Source organism: Patagioenas fasciata, chromosome Z, assembly GCF_037038585.1.
Source record: "Patagioenas fasciata isolate bPatFas1 chromosome Z, bPatFas1.hap1, whole genome shotgun sequence".
In the NCBI taxonomy this organism is placed as follows: Eukaryota; Metazoa; Chordata; class Aves; order Columbiformes; family Columbidae; genus Patagioenas; species Patagioenas fasciata.
Window position 1 is genome coordinate 40,695,701 of NC_092560.1, and position 14,484 is coordinate 40,710,184.

Here is a 14,484-nt window from a genome sequence, read left to right on the forward strand (position 1 = left end):
GGTCTGTTGTATAGTTGTAGTAGGTAGGTTTTCTGCTTCCAGCTGCCAAGCAAACAGGCAACTGCCCATCAGTCATCAATACTGGAACCCATGTGGGCGTTGTTTCAAGAAGACAGAGCAGTAATCTCATTACCCCAGTTTCTTTGAGATGTAGTGTCCTAGTGGGTTGCCTTCTTCCCTGTTATGGGGACTGGGGTGTTGACCTGGGGAAGAAGCTGCTAAATTTCATTCCATTTATGATACCCTCAGCTCAGGGACCTGCAGCTGTTCAGGGCAGAGATAGAGCTGCACCTGCTGTTCCTTTGTGGACCACATATCATTATACTGTCTTGTAAGTAGAAGTGCTTTCTGTAAACCAGATCTTCTGTTCATTCAGAGAGTGAGAAGCCAATCCAAGTTACAAAATAAATAATACCACAAAATGAGGCAAGCAGGAGGTTAGAGTTGAGTTTCCTATACTACAACTTGGATTAAGTCTTTTTGTATGCCCCTGCTCTGTACCACATTGCCTTATGTAATATGTTTGTCACTTCAACAGCCATATAAGATACATTTCATCCGTCCCTAGGTAATCTCAGATCTTGCCACAGGTATTTCTACTGTACTTTCCTGTCAAGTGTTAGGGCTGCTTTGTCAAGTGGATTAGGTTAAAGGGTGTGGCAGGGTTGGGTAGAACAAAAAGGGTCCTCTTAAAGAAAATTCCTCATTGTGTGATCTACTCTTATTGATACTGTATGACCCTGTATGAGGACATCTAAATATCTTGTCTCTCTTTGTTTATGCAAATACTAGATAAAAGGCACAAGAACATTGAAAACTCTAGAAAAATATGTCCATGAGATGTTGGAGAGACTGATATTATGCCTATAGGGTGGACTGAGGAAGTCTTGAGTCTTCAAATATTTTAAAAGCGGATGCTTTTCTCTGCACTAGGTATGACTGGAAGAGGTAGCAATGATCTTGAATTGCAACAAATGAGACTTAGATTAGAAGAAACTTGCTCAAGTGAGTTGGCAGAGGATATTGTCCGGGGCTTCTGAAGGCAAGCTAACATCTGTGGGGACTGGTTTCTGCACTGCTAGTCCTGCCTGGAAAATGGGCAGATGAATTAATAGGTATCTGCTTTCAATGCAATGGGTCTGGGCCTTAATAGACATGGGACCAGAGAAGTCCTGATCTGACACAGTCTATCCTTGCTGCTGGTGTTTCTGACAGATGTAACCTATACGCATCAGCTGGCAGACCTGACCAGCTTACCTTTCCCCAGGAGTTTTGCTGAACAGTAGTGTTCAAAATCCCTGATGTAATGATATGGCTCCACCTTATTTCAGGATACCTTAATGATTATTTACAATAATATTCCATTTTATTACAAAAACTGTTTATCCCACATTTTCCAAGAAGAGGATTATTTCTCATGATTAACAGATGCTTAATTGGTGGGAGGGAAGGAGAGGGGAAAGGAACATAATTGATAATATTGAGTCAATTGCTTGTTGCTGACAGGTAGCTGATGAGGAACCATGGCTGTATCAGGTGTTACTAATAGCTTGGCTAGAATATGTTTCATGGAAAGCTGTTCAGCTTCACAATAGCATATGTTGTGCTTCACAGTCAAGAATAATTTTCGCCCCCTCCCCCTTTCTGCCTTCACTCTGGAAACTTATTTCTTCTTTAACCAAGATGAGGAGGCAGCAGAACCTGAAAACAATATGCCATACTTTATACAGGGCTGTGCAAACAGTCCTGTATAAACCACCTCTTTCAGGGAGAGGCCTCCCATCATCCCATGTGACGTGTCCTCACTCTCTGAAGTAGAAGGTCATGCTTTTGTCTTTCTTGACATTTTTGCCATCTAGGCACCAGCAGTTGGTGTTGCCTGATGATGTTGCCTTTGTGCCTGGGCTCTGAGGAGAGTCACAATACTCAATTTAACAGAGATTGTTTCAAAATAACTATTATAATCAGTGAGCTGTTTTATGACAGTCTTTGATTTATGTTTTCATCCCATCTAGGGTCTTCAGCATCCAATGAAACAACCTGACAGTGCTCTAGTCTCATTCCTCTTTTCCTTGCAGGTTTTTGTTCATCCCCTTCCCACTTTCTCATTGTGGTGTGTAAGGACCACAGTAAAGATCACAAAGCAAATTTTGATTAATCTCTTGGTTGTATACCACAACAGTTTACACCTTGCCCCTGAATATTCCTTCCAGCCAATGCCTCAACTCATGCATCAAGAAGGAGGGAAGGTAGAAACGTGTCTTGTTAAATAGTTAGATTCCTCATGTAAGAGCATGAAGAAGACAGCTTGGTACAGCCCCGTGGTCCTGCCTCCTCCCCACACAAGGAACTGGGCACCCTGGGTCTGCTGCCTTTCCCCAAGAAGGATGAAGTACCTGAAACCCAGCAACTTTTTGTCTTGTGCCTAAAATTTCCCTCAGCAGTGTCTCCTGTTTTGATAACTGCAAGTATACAACAAAGACCAGAAGAAGCATGGCATCAAAGAAGACCTCCAGTTAGGCACGGCTGTATTTGCACCTGGGAGGCTAGAGAAGAGCCCATGTACTAAAGAGCTATTGCATAGTTTCAGTCACGTCTGTTTTTCTCTGTCCCTGAGGTTGTCAGGTAGAAGTATTTTCTGGATGAAAAACAAGGCACTGCTTTGAAAATAATCTCTATGGTGTTACCCTTTATTTACATACAGGTATTCCAAGTCCCTGAACTTCTTGTTCTCAGCTTCCGCAAGCAAGGATTTTCTCAATATGGAAACATGAACAGAGAACTCAGTAATCATATTGCAACTGCAAGAGCCCTTGCGGGGAAACAAACAAACAAACAAACAAAAACATATAAGACACATTATTAAAAACACAAGGACTGGCAACATGGTGTCAGCAAAGCTGCTTCTCTTGAAATCCTGTAAACTTCCCATTCTGGGCTGCCAGGCAAAGCCTTTCCTGCATTCAGATCTTTGCTGTTGATTCACTTCACCTTGCTCAGGAGAAATGAGTGATTGATAGCAGTAATTGTAGATGTTAGATTGGCAGCAATAGTAGCCATGCTAGCCAGCCCCAGCAGACTTTTCCTGCCCTAAGTCTTGCTCCACAGTGGGATGCTGCCCCCACTGAGTGCCTCACTGGCTTCTGGGGGCACTGTAGATGCCACAAGAGATCCAGGACAGAGGGAATGGTGGAAACACCTCCTTGCATCAGAACTGTTTCATTTGCAAGGAATGGAAGAAGGAATTAGGTGAATCCTCACCCTTCTAAGGAAAGACAGGTAGAGAGGGAACCAGGGGACCACCCACCTGCTGGCAGATGCCTAGAAGAACAGCCTCCAGTAAACTATACTGCCTTGCGAAGGGCCCTGAGATCAGATCTAACAGGGGTGCATGTTGATCCCATGAGAAGTGTGAGACAGACAAAAAAGCAAAGACAGGGTGCAGCTGCAGCCTGTGCACGAGTCCCAGCATTGGCAAGCTGATGGAGAGGAGCCACAGCAAGGCAAGACTTGCCCCACTTCAACCTCAGTGACACAGAGCAGCTTCTTCTCATGTCAGAGAGGCAAGCCCATCCCTAGGGCCAGGGCTGAGCTGAAGGTGGCAGCTGACCCAGCACCCCTGTGAGCCAATGGGATTGTTAGGACGGTGGGTCTTCTCGTGCTGTGCTCTTTGATGTGGCTGCAGGGCTCTTCAGCTTTTTTGAGGGGCGCCTGGCTTTTCCAGGTCTATGCTGTTGCCTTTCTTTGAATTGCTGCAGACAGAGTGACCTGAGGCCAGTGGGAATTAGTTAGTTGCACAGCTCCTCACAAAGGATCACAGCATCAGCTTGCTTCTGTCCTTCTTGATTTGGCCCAGGGGAACAACTCCTTGGTAGTGTTGTTCCTGGTAAAGACGGTTGCTGATAACCAGTGGCTGCACAGCCCTAGCTCTTCCTGCCATTATGTGAAGTTTCATGAACAGACTCAGGACAGGTGGGGTCCTCGAAGTAGTGCACCCAATCTTTGTGTCTTGCCTGATTCTTTGTAGGCATTTGCTGTCGCTTCTTTAGTAATCTGTTCTTTCTGTGCATTTTCCTTAAGTATTTATGTTTTCTTTGAGGAGCTGTATCCTATAATCTCTCCTGCCTTTGCGTTTACCGTACACTTGGGATTTGCTCCTACATATAAACATTATCGGGGTTCTGCCTTAGAGCCAGCCGCTTGTCCTTATAGCATGTGAAAAATCACAACAGATAGACCCTAAATGGTTAAACTTTATTAGGTACCAAAATGTAGTGAAAATAAAATAATCCGAATGGGAAAGGGGAATCAATTTGGGGATTAGTCATTACTGAGTAGGATTTACAGAGGAGTAAAACCAGTGTAAAAATGTAAACTAGTTTTGCATCCACCCACCATACCATGTTTGCTTGCTACGAAACACCAAGCAAGAACAAGTAGGCACATCATCTGATTTACTGCAGCAAAGGTCCACAGGTCAAAATAATCTAGCAAAAGAATGACATGGCAGATAGCAGATGCACATGCCTGAGCTGGGAAAGACCTGCTTACAAATGCAGTGCCCACTGGTCCAGTGGCCACCATGGGGTCCTGCAGCCCAGAGATCTGCCTGCAGGTCTTGGTATTGCCTGTGTGCCCATTCTCCAAGAGGTGTTTCACAGGGACTCTTGCAATCAAAAATATTTTCCTCCCAAAGCTGTACTCTACTCCTTCCTGCTGGCACAAGGTATATCAGATCCTTGCCTGCAGACAGTACTGCAGCATTGATGAGGTTGTCAGCAGATGCACTACCCCATGGAGAGCAACTTTTCCTCCAATACTGCCCTTTGCAGTAAGGATGCAGATCAACCCCCCTGTGTCCCAACAACCTTCTCATGTCTTTCTCTGACAGCCCTCTTCCACCAGGCCCTAGACACCTCCCAATAGATGGCAGCAGCCTTGCACCTTGCCAGTGCACAAGGCTCGGCACTGTGCACAAGGATAATGCTTGCATCTGGCAGTTTTGGGGACTTTTTTTATCCCTAATCACCCAAAGACCTTTTGTTTTCCAGGCAAATGTAGTCTAATAAACAGATTTCAGTCTATTCTGTACCTCTTCCCATGGCCTTAATGAATACCTCTTCTTTTCTTCTGACAGCATCAGTACTGCTAAATTAAACCAAGCTGGCAGCTTGCTCACAGCCCCAGTTTTGGGAGTCTCATGAGTACAGGAAAGTCCTGGTTTATATTAACCCTCCTTCTCACCCAGACTCATATTTCCTGAGAAAAAAATTATATCAGGAACCCAGTGTCTACAGCCTTGTATGCCAAAAGAGGAACAAGAAGAAAATAACTGCTGAACTCCTGTTTTGCTAAGTTTTATATTTCTGAAATATGCTCGTGCTTTTCTAGGTCTTGAGTCCAATCAGCTTTCGAAGGTAGTATTTGTCAGCACTAATGCTTCTTTTCTTCCCTTCCTCTCCTACTATAAGTCCATTTCCTCTCCCTTTTGTCTTTATGGCTTCAGAGACAGCTTTTCCTCTCCCCATTGCATGACTGGGAGAGTTTCTGCTTGCTTATTCCTCTCCTCTCTGTCTGCATCTTTGGTGAGACATCTCTTCACAGAAAGCAACAGAAGGGTGAGGAAGGTCCTTCTGCTAAAGACCTCAGCATTGGTGTTGTAAAAGTAAAAACCATAGGCTCCAGAATATGTGTGAAGTTTTAGATACATTTCCCCCCTAATTTAAAAGAAATAATTATGACAAGCCATCTGTTGCTAATGTAAAAAAAGATGTAAATAGATGATACATAGTTTATGGAGTGTCACATGAGTGCTCCATCTGCTGTGGGGAAAATCACCATTCCCCAGCAACAACACTGGGTTCTGATGTGCAATTCAAGGGTTTGGAGCAGCCTTAGGCTTTCCAAAGGCATAGCCAGCTGCAAAGGCTGCCCCAAAACAACTCAAACAAGGGTGGATGGAGTAGATGTCTGCATATCAATTCTTCCTCTTTGTTTTTCTGACAAGCAACAATATTGGCTATGTTGGAGACAGTGTTAAGTTTTACCTTTATGTGCCTGTTTCAGACACGTTGCAAACTCAGGGATCCTGCTCCCTTATTTACATTTTCAAGGTTCACCTGACAGCTAGGAATCTAGTGAGCTGTATCTCTACTTAATGACAGCAGAAGGCTGCCACGTGTCAAAGTAATTGGGCAATAAAGTGGCAGATAAAACTCAGCTTTGATGAACATGAAGTAATGTATATTGGGGCAACAGCAATCCTTGCCTTGGCTGCAGACTGATGGACTCCATGTCAGTTGTTGTCATTCAGGAAGAGACCCAGGAAGCGCTGCGAATGGTTCAGTGTGCTCAGTAGTGGTCAGAAGTGGAAATAAAAGGTTGAGAATCATGAGGAAGGGAATAAAGGTAATTAATTAATTTCATTAATTAATTATCTCGTGTGTCTGCACCATGAGTCTTCTGCCTAATTCTGGTCTCCCTATCTTAAGATGGGTGCAATGACAGGACAGGACAGACTCCAAGGAGCTGCAAGTATAGAGTAGTTCTGTGCCAGGACATGACAAAGAGAAGGTATGGTAGAGGTCTAAGAAACAAGGACTCCAATGGGAAAAGTGAACAAGGAAAACATTATTCACTGCTTCTCATGCCACCAGGTTTAGGTGACACCCCATGGAGCTGGGAGCAGTTACCCTCTGCTACTGGAGCTGGCGATGTCAGGAGCTTGTGCAGTTCCAAAACCTTTTAAACAAACCTGTGGCATGAGTACCACTAGAACTATTAAACGTGGAGGCCCCAGGATCTCTCCCTCAAGTTCCCAAATGCTCATGGGCAGTAGGTGGAGGAATCTTGCGCTTTTCTGAAGTGCATGCTGCTGTCAGCCAGGGAGCTGGATCAAACAGCCCCACAAAGTCACCAACCTTGGACCAGCAGTTTCACAGAACCCAGTATCATGTTTTCAGCTTGCAAGAGATTTGGGACAACAAGAGAGAGTGCAAAGCAACACAAATAAAAATCCTCTACCTTACCCTGTAGGAAGCACAGCTTGGTTGAGAAAATGGTCTCCTTCCCCAGAATACCAACATTCCCTCCTCCCCCGGGTGCTCCCTGCAGCACGCAGGCTGGATGTCTGCAAAAGGTAGGTTTTTCCCTCAGGGCAGGGCCCATGTGGCCCTGGACTGCATGCAGCCCATAGGTGGGAAGAATGGCAACAGCACAGGGAGCAAGGGAGGTCATGGTGGCTGGACCTCACATGATCTTCCACACCCATTGGTGTCTTCCTACTCCCAGCAGTTACCACAGAGAGGAAACATTATCCAGTCCCAGAACAGAGGATGAACTCATGCTAGGGACATGAGTGAGCATTCCTCTTGCCTTTCCGGTGTTGTAGCACATCATTCAGACCCTCTTCATTTCCAGATGGGTCAGAAGACTTCCATCAAGTGGTACAGCTGTGTATTAACAGCTTTTTACCCCTGAACATGAAGACGGTGTCTAACTAAATGTAGATTTTCAAAGTGAAAGGATGATTGGTAGAAAACTGAGGAGAAAAATTCAGAAATCTTTTGGGAGAGGGGCAGTTTGAAATACAAGTATCTCCCTGCACTCCCTGACTGGCCCAGAGCTCCACTGATTTCCAGCACTGTGGGAGCCATGGACATTGTCACTGGCTTCTGGGGCCAAGACAGCTGTTACCATCCATAGGAAGCCTCACCTGTGCTACCAAATCTGTTCGAGGAAGTAGGATACACACAGGTTTTGTAAACAACTAAACCAGATACAAGAAAAGAACCCAAACATTGCTGATTCAGCAGACAGCCTGAGTTTTTCTGTTACTCAGAAAAAGCCACCATGAAATACTATTTTGTGCATGTTTTAATCTGATCCCTTGAACATAAAGGAGGTATAATTCTGCCTACCCTAGTGCTTTTTTGGAGGAGAGGGGACAAGCAGGGTGCTGATGTCTGATCTGCCCTTGCACTTCAGTAGGTAGCAGAAATGTTCCCAGCCATGTGGATAATGCCACAGAGCCAGAGGGTGGCAAAAGCAGTTTATTTGACCATGCACTGTGCAAACAATAAGTTTGGAGGCTCAAGATGTGGGCAGGAGTTGCCCCCCAACATGCCCAGCTGGAGGTCAGTGATGGTCAGCTCCTGCTGCAGAAGTGGAGGAAGACAGATGGCACAGGAAAGTCTTTTCCCTTCCCGTCCCTGCCCAGAAAGCTGCTTCTCAGAGGTACATGCCAGCAGATCAGAGTCAGGTGAGCCACCTCTGAGATGATGCTCACACTTGTGCTCAGAGGGCATTTAGGCACGTGTAGACTGGCTGTGACTGGACTCTTCTTTGCATTTTACAGCTGCCCAAGAGGCCTGTCTGGCATTTATGTCCTCTGCATGGCTGAGCAAACAAGCAGTGTGTCATCTCCAACAGATTTCTCCACCCTTTGCTGGCTGCCTTTCAGTTGTCTGCCAAAGTGTGTTGCAGGCAAATATTTGCTCTGTGGTCTCAGATGCTACCTCGCTCCTGTTTGCCCAGGCTCTCACTTCAGTGTCTTGAACATGGTGCTTACTCCACCCTGCGGTGTTCAAAGAGATGCCAAGTCACAAGGACACAGGTTTTGTGTCCGCTGCTCTCTTGCATGTCTTCCTTCCCTGGTGCTGGCAAATGTGGAAGAAGAAGAGACAACCCAGGCACAGAGATATCCAGGCTGTCAAACCTACCTGGAGACTTTGCAATGAGTGTGTCCTTGCTCGGGATCATGACAGCCATAACCAGCAGAGCAGTAAGCACCAGGAGGCGAAGGGCAAGGACAGGAACCAAGCCTGCATTCTGTAGACCTTTGTGCAAAGACTAAGACCCTGTGTCTCAATTTGCTGGGACTCTAGTCTGCTGCAAGCCCAGAGAAGTGGAGGTTTGGGGTTGCACATTTTTTACCCACTTGCAGGTACCTTGCGTGCAGAGCTGTCACTTGGGAGGGCTGCATTCAACTATGCGTGTAGTTTTATTCTGTTGGGCTGTGCTCCCATGAGGAGATGCAAGCTGGGTAAAATCAGTAGTTGCAGACCATGAGGAGTGCTGCGCCTGAAATAGCCTGGAAAGCCACTTGGGTCTCCTCATCTCAGCAAAATGCTGCTGGTAGGGGTCCTCAAAACTCCTACAGCTTCTCAGGTAGGGACAGAATTGTCATCTTTACCTACAGACTCCACCTCATTGTTTCCAGCATGTAGCACTTGGGAACAGGAGCCAATCAGTGTGGTCCTTCCCTTCCTCCACAATGGGATACTGTGGGGAGGCAGAGGAGAAGAGTCTCCTGCATATGTGGCCAACCTGTGAGCGTGGGTGGGCTCAGAAGCCTTGTGTATGGCCTGCCTGAATAAGGCAGGTGCAGGTCCATACTTCCTGGGTCTCTCTCAGTGAGGTGTTCAGTTCGACTGGTTACCCTGTACTCCTCTCAGAAGAACCCTGGCATAGCATGCAAGGAGCAAGAGGAAAATGAAGTTCACTGTGCTTTTTTCTCTCTTTTTTTTATTTCCTTCTCATGAGTTCACAGCCTCAAAAGCTCAGAAGTGCAGCCAGACCCTTCCTGTTACATGACAGGAGGGCAAAGACCCCCAAAGTCCTCCCTGTGTGCCCTGATAGCAAACATGGCCCTGTTGCACCCAGGGAAGTTTTGACAGGACTAACACCCGTGCTAATGCAGACTGCAACGATTGTCCAAGTGAAGCAGCAGCTTTGCAGAGGATCCCACATGGTGTTAATCTGGCAGGTACCAAGGGAGAATAGCCCACTGAAAGGTCAGGTTCCGGCTGTTTCAACAGTTCCCAGCCAGATGGACAGGTTCTGCTGCAGGATACCTGCACTGGGGTAGTGGTGTGGCTGCTACAGCAGCATGAAGCAGTGAGAAGCAGTACAGAGGGGTAAATATGATGCATCAGCTGAGCCATCAGCACCACAGTACCCAGCTGTAACAGCAACAGATCTATCTGAGAAGGAGGGACTCACCTTCCTGCAGCTTCTTGCAAAGCTGGTGCGTGTAGCAAGGAATCAAAGTGTGTAGTTCTAATAAAGCAACACCAGCATGCAGTTTGTCATGTAACACATTCTTTCTTTCAAGCAATTTCTCTTTCCAGCTCAGCACATTCTGTCACATAAAAGCAATGGAGGACACCAGAAAGTGTTTTATCTGTCGAAAGTAAAAGGGAAACAGAGCAAGGGCAGTACATGGCTGTGCATTGATCCCAGCTGCATGGCACAAGGTGGACACTCCACTGGACCACACTTTGTAAATCTGTCATTTCCAGAAAATGACAATGAGTCATGTTTGCCCTGTGTCTCATTCAAAGAAACTGAAAGAATTAGCTGGTAAGGCATTGGGAAAGGCTTGTTATGAGTCATGCTGCCAGAGCCATAGCTATACAGGCACAGGAAAGCCCATGTGGCTGTTCCCAAGCAGTGGCCCATGGGCAAGAGTGTCCCTTAAAATCTCCAAAAATGGTGATCAGAGGGACTCCAGAATCTTCAAAAAGTCAGGGGGATGTTGAGGGTTAAAGATGTCCAATGATTTAATGAAATAGCATAATTTGCACAACTGGGTTTTGGCTCAGGTCTGCCTTATCCACAGTGCATGCTCTCAAGCAGTCTGGAAACAGATTTCAGAATAGTCGGTAAGAAAGCATTTTGTCCACCACTCACTAAAAGTAGCCACACTGTAAAAGAGAGAAATGATACAAGAGGATGGAGAGTTGTTAATCTCTTGAGATCAGCCCAGCTGGTCAGCAGCTGAAGTTAAAGCTCCCTCTTTCCCCAAAAGACTACAGTGAATAGCAAAAGAAACTCAAATACTTTCCCTCCAGTGAACTCTTTCTTAATCTCCAAATGCAAATGCTGGAGAGCCTTACCCTGTGGTAAGATAGCAGACATAATCTGGCACTGTTGTGCTTCCTTAATTACCTTGAAGTTGCCAATTTTCTGAAGTGTGCTTTGGGGAATAGTTACAAGTCCCCCCCATGCTGGTGTTTTACCCCGAAGTATTTACATTAATCTTAGTTTTGTGTAATTTTCTCTCTGAGATTTTCCTTCATTTTCTCCCCCACCTAAGCATGCTAAACATGAACTCCAAATTGAAGTGAGATCCAAGAGCTCCTTGAAGCTGAGGGGAAAATCTGCAAAGGCTACCTGTTTTTTAGGGCCAGGTTCTTGCTGTGGTTTTATCTTGGTCCTGCCCAACATGGGACAGCAAGGCTGTGCTGACTCTGCAGGCTCAAGGCACAGACGTGTTAGGCAGTGCCTCTCCTCTACAGCTGCAGTAGTTGGTCAGTTCACTAGTTCATTGAACTGAGACGTTCCCCTTTTGTACACTGACTGATGAAACCATGGAGGGGACCACTCCTGCTGGTATGCATTCTATTTGGCCCCTCTTTGGGAGGGTTCATTCAGTGATCTGCAGAGCAGAGGAGTATCCCTGCACACCTGGGCAGGGAAGGCAAGTAGCGAGGGAGGGGAGCTGGGGAGCAAAGGAGGCTGCCATCTGCAGCCAGAAGGAGCAGGTGGAGATGAAGCATTAGAGAAAAGTGGAGAGCTGGAGGCACCAAAGCAGAGCTCAGGCACGGAGAAAGTATTTGAAAGGGGTGGACAGGATGGTAGTTTCTTTTTGCAACTGTGTTTAAGCATCAGGACTTGCAGAGCATCAGGAGGTCCAGCTACTTGCTGAGGAAAAGAGTAATGTAGGGACACGGCTATTCCACTAATGAGCTCAGGCCACAGATAGCTGGAAATCTCCTTCAGTGCTAAGATTTGGTTAAGGCCCCTCATTGAGGCTGCTAAGCAGATGCAACAGTTGCAGCTAACAACTCATTTCATATTTGTTTTATTTGGGCCCACAGCTCAGAGCCACAGATGACTGAGTTGTTTCCTGTCCTGCCTGCCAACCACCAAGAGCAGCAAGCTCCCTATGGAAGGTGTAGAGAGACTGTTCTACCAGTCTCAAAGGAAAAAAACTTATTTGGTTAAAGTAAAACAAAACAAAACCAACCAACCAAAAAAAAAAAAAGAGCAAAGAATGGACATTTAATTCTAGGCATATTAATCTTAGGTATTGTGGTGTTCAGAGCTGCTCTGTTCCAGGTTATGTGACTCTGTGGCTGCAGGTGCACAGAAGCTGTCAGTTCTGAGCAGAGCAGGAGTCTGTCTAACACAACAGGGTGACTCCATGTGTGTCCATAGATTAGTAAAGCTGCAAGGAGGTGATCAGAAATTATGTGATGTAGCTGTCCTATTTGCCTCCTCCTGAGCCTCCTGGTCTGGGTTACTTTATTCCTGAAGAATGAGCTTTGAGATGCCCACCAAATTTTAATCACTAGGATGCATTGCCAATAGCAGCCAAATCATTTGCCATGAGATGTATTCCAGGAGCTGTGACTGGCCTTTGCAACTTGGACTGTCAGGAATCAGGCCTCCAGCTGTGCCTGACTTACAGACCACAGGCAGCCAGTAGGATGCAACCTCCACCCATCCAACCACCTCTCCAAACTGATACACCCAATTATAGTCACCAGCTCCCCACGTCCCCTGTGGCAGGATCTTTCTGTAACTGACATTTGAGATCTGCAGCAAGAATAACAAAAGGCATGAATTTTGGATTCATCAGGATGGCTCAGATGATGAGACATCTGCCCAAATGTACTGAAATATTGTCATTTACACTTCCTGACCTCATTTACAGTTGGTGGGGGGAAACCCAATGCAATTTGTGTGTCATATCTTGCACATCGCTAGATCACGCCAGAGAAAGCAAAAACTTTAAAAAAATTAATGCAGCCAGATGCAGGTGAAACAGAAAGTAACCAGCCCACATCAGGATAAATGACAGAGGTTCCCAGCTTTTGTATGTCACCTGCTACTTGATTTTTGGCAACTGATGCCATTTCCAGATCTACCTGAAGGGCATATGTCAGAACCTGAGTTGCTCAGGCTGAAGGAAAAGAAATAATAGGCTGCAAGAGCACCATTAGGGCTTTGCCTCAGTCTTGAAGACAGATAGTACCCAAGAAAAAGTCCTGATCTGTTAAATTACTCCATTAGAACACTAATTTTCAAAGCTGTGCAAGAACCCAGAGACAGAGTGTGAGTGGAACAGGATCTCAGAGTCAAAAAAAAGAACACTATCCTGCACATTATTCAAGCAAGGTAAAACACCCAGCTTTTACACCACACCCTGTGAATAATAGAGCACAGTCTAAACTATCTGCTTCCTGAGTGCTTCTGAAGACACCGCTCCGAGACAGTCAAGGCCAGAAGAACTGAAAGCTTAAAGAGAACAAGTAAACGCTCCATCTGAAGCTCTATTAAAGTGTTAAAGGGTCTCACCATCTTGTTGTTCTGCTTCTCTTCTGTATTTTATTCGGAAACCATGAAGATTATTGCAAGAGTGCTACAGACTCCCCCAGGAAGAAATCTGTATTGGAAAGGAGTGGAAATCTGTAAGGAGTGGTCTGGCTAGCATGTGTGGACCACAGCCTGCAGCCATGCACAATATGGAGATTAAAAAGCATTAAGTAACTCCCAGAGCACTGAAAAAGGCATGATTTGCATTTAGAACCACAGTGTACTCACAATTTCCTTTCCCCCGATCCTCTAACTTTTGCATGCTTTTGAAGTCTTAGTATATGTATCTTAAATCAGAAGAAACCAGTCCCTCCACCACTTCTTCAGTATCAGAGAATGAGCCAGAGCGTGTGCTTGGGGTGTGAGCTGGCGTGTTCAACACCAGTGGCACTGCTGCACTTCTCAACTCTTGCTTCAACTTGGTGGCCTCAAAGTATTCTTGTTAGGTCTTGACACTCAGTCCTTCCCCTCATCACTGGGTTTGGAAGGATGTATCCAGAAAGCATGGCTGCCTTCCCAGAGCTGAGGAGCTTTCAACCGGCATTTCAGAAGTGTTTTTAGCATGTGGCGATGTTTGCTGAGTAACTCTCCTTGTGAAATATGTCAAGACATAGCAATGGGCATAAGAACTATCACAGGAAAGAAAGACAGTTGCCTTATTCAACAGATTTGTTCCAGATGTGACTTCAGAACAGTTTAAATGGCAAAAGCTTTTACCATTGCTTCTTCTGCTGAAACAGAAAAGTCAAGACATGGACAACTGGAGTTCTGTCCAACAGTCCTGATTACTCCAGTGAGCTTTTCTTAGCAACAGCCTGAAATCTGATGTCACCACAGCTGGACTTTCTTTTCTCTTTTTTTTTTTTTCAAGTGTACTTTTTAAGTTGCATCTGCACTAGCATATAGGGGAGTTATCCTGAAAAACAGCATTTTTACAGGAAGAAATTCTTCCTTCCTTGCACTTCAAAATGTTGATATGACCAAAAGAGGCAGCACATTAAGCATGATTTAAAAATGCATTTTTAAAAGCCCAGATCAACAAATTCTTCTTTGATTTTCCAACAAAATGACAACTATGCCTTAAGCTGGCTTTTCAATATC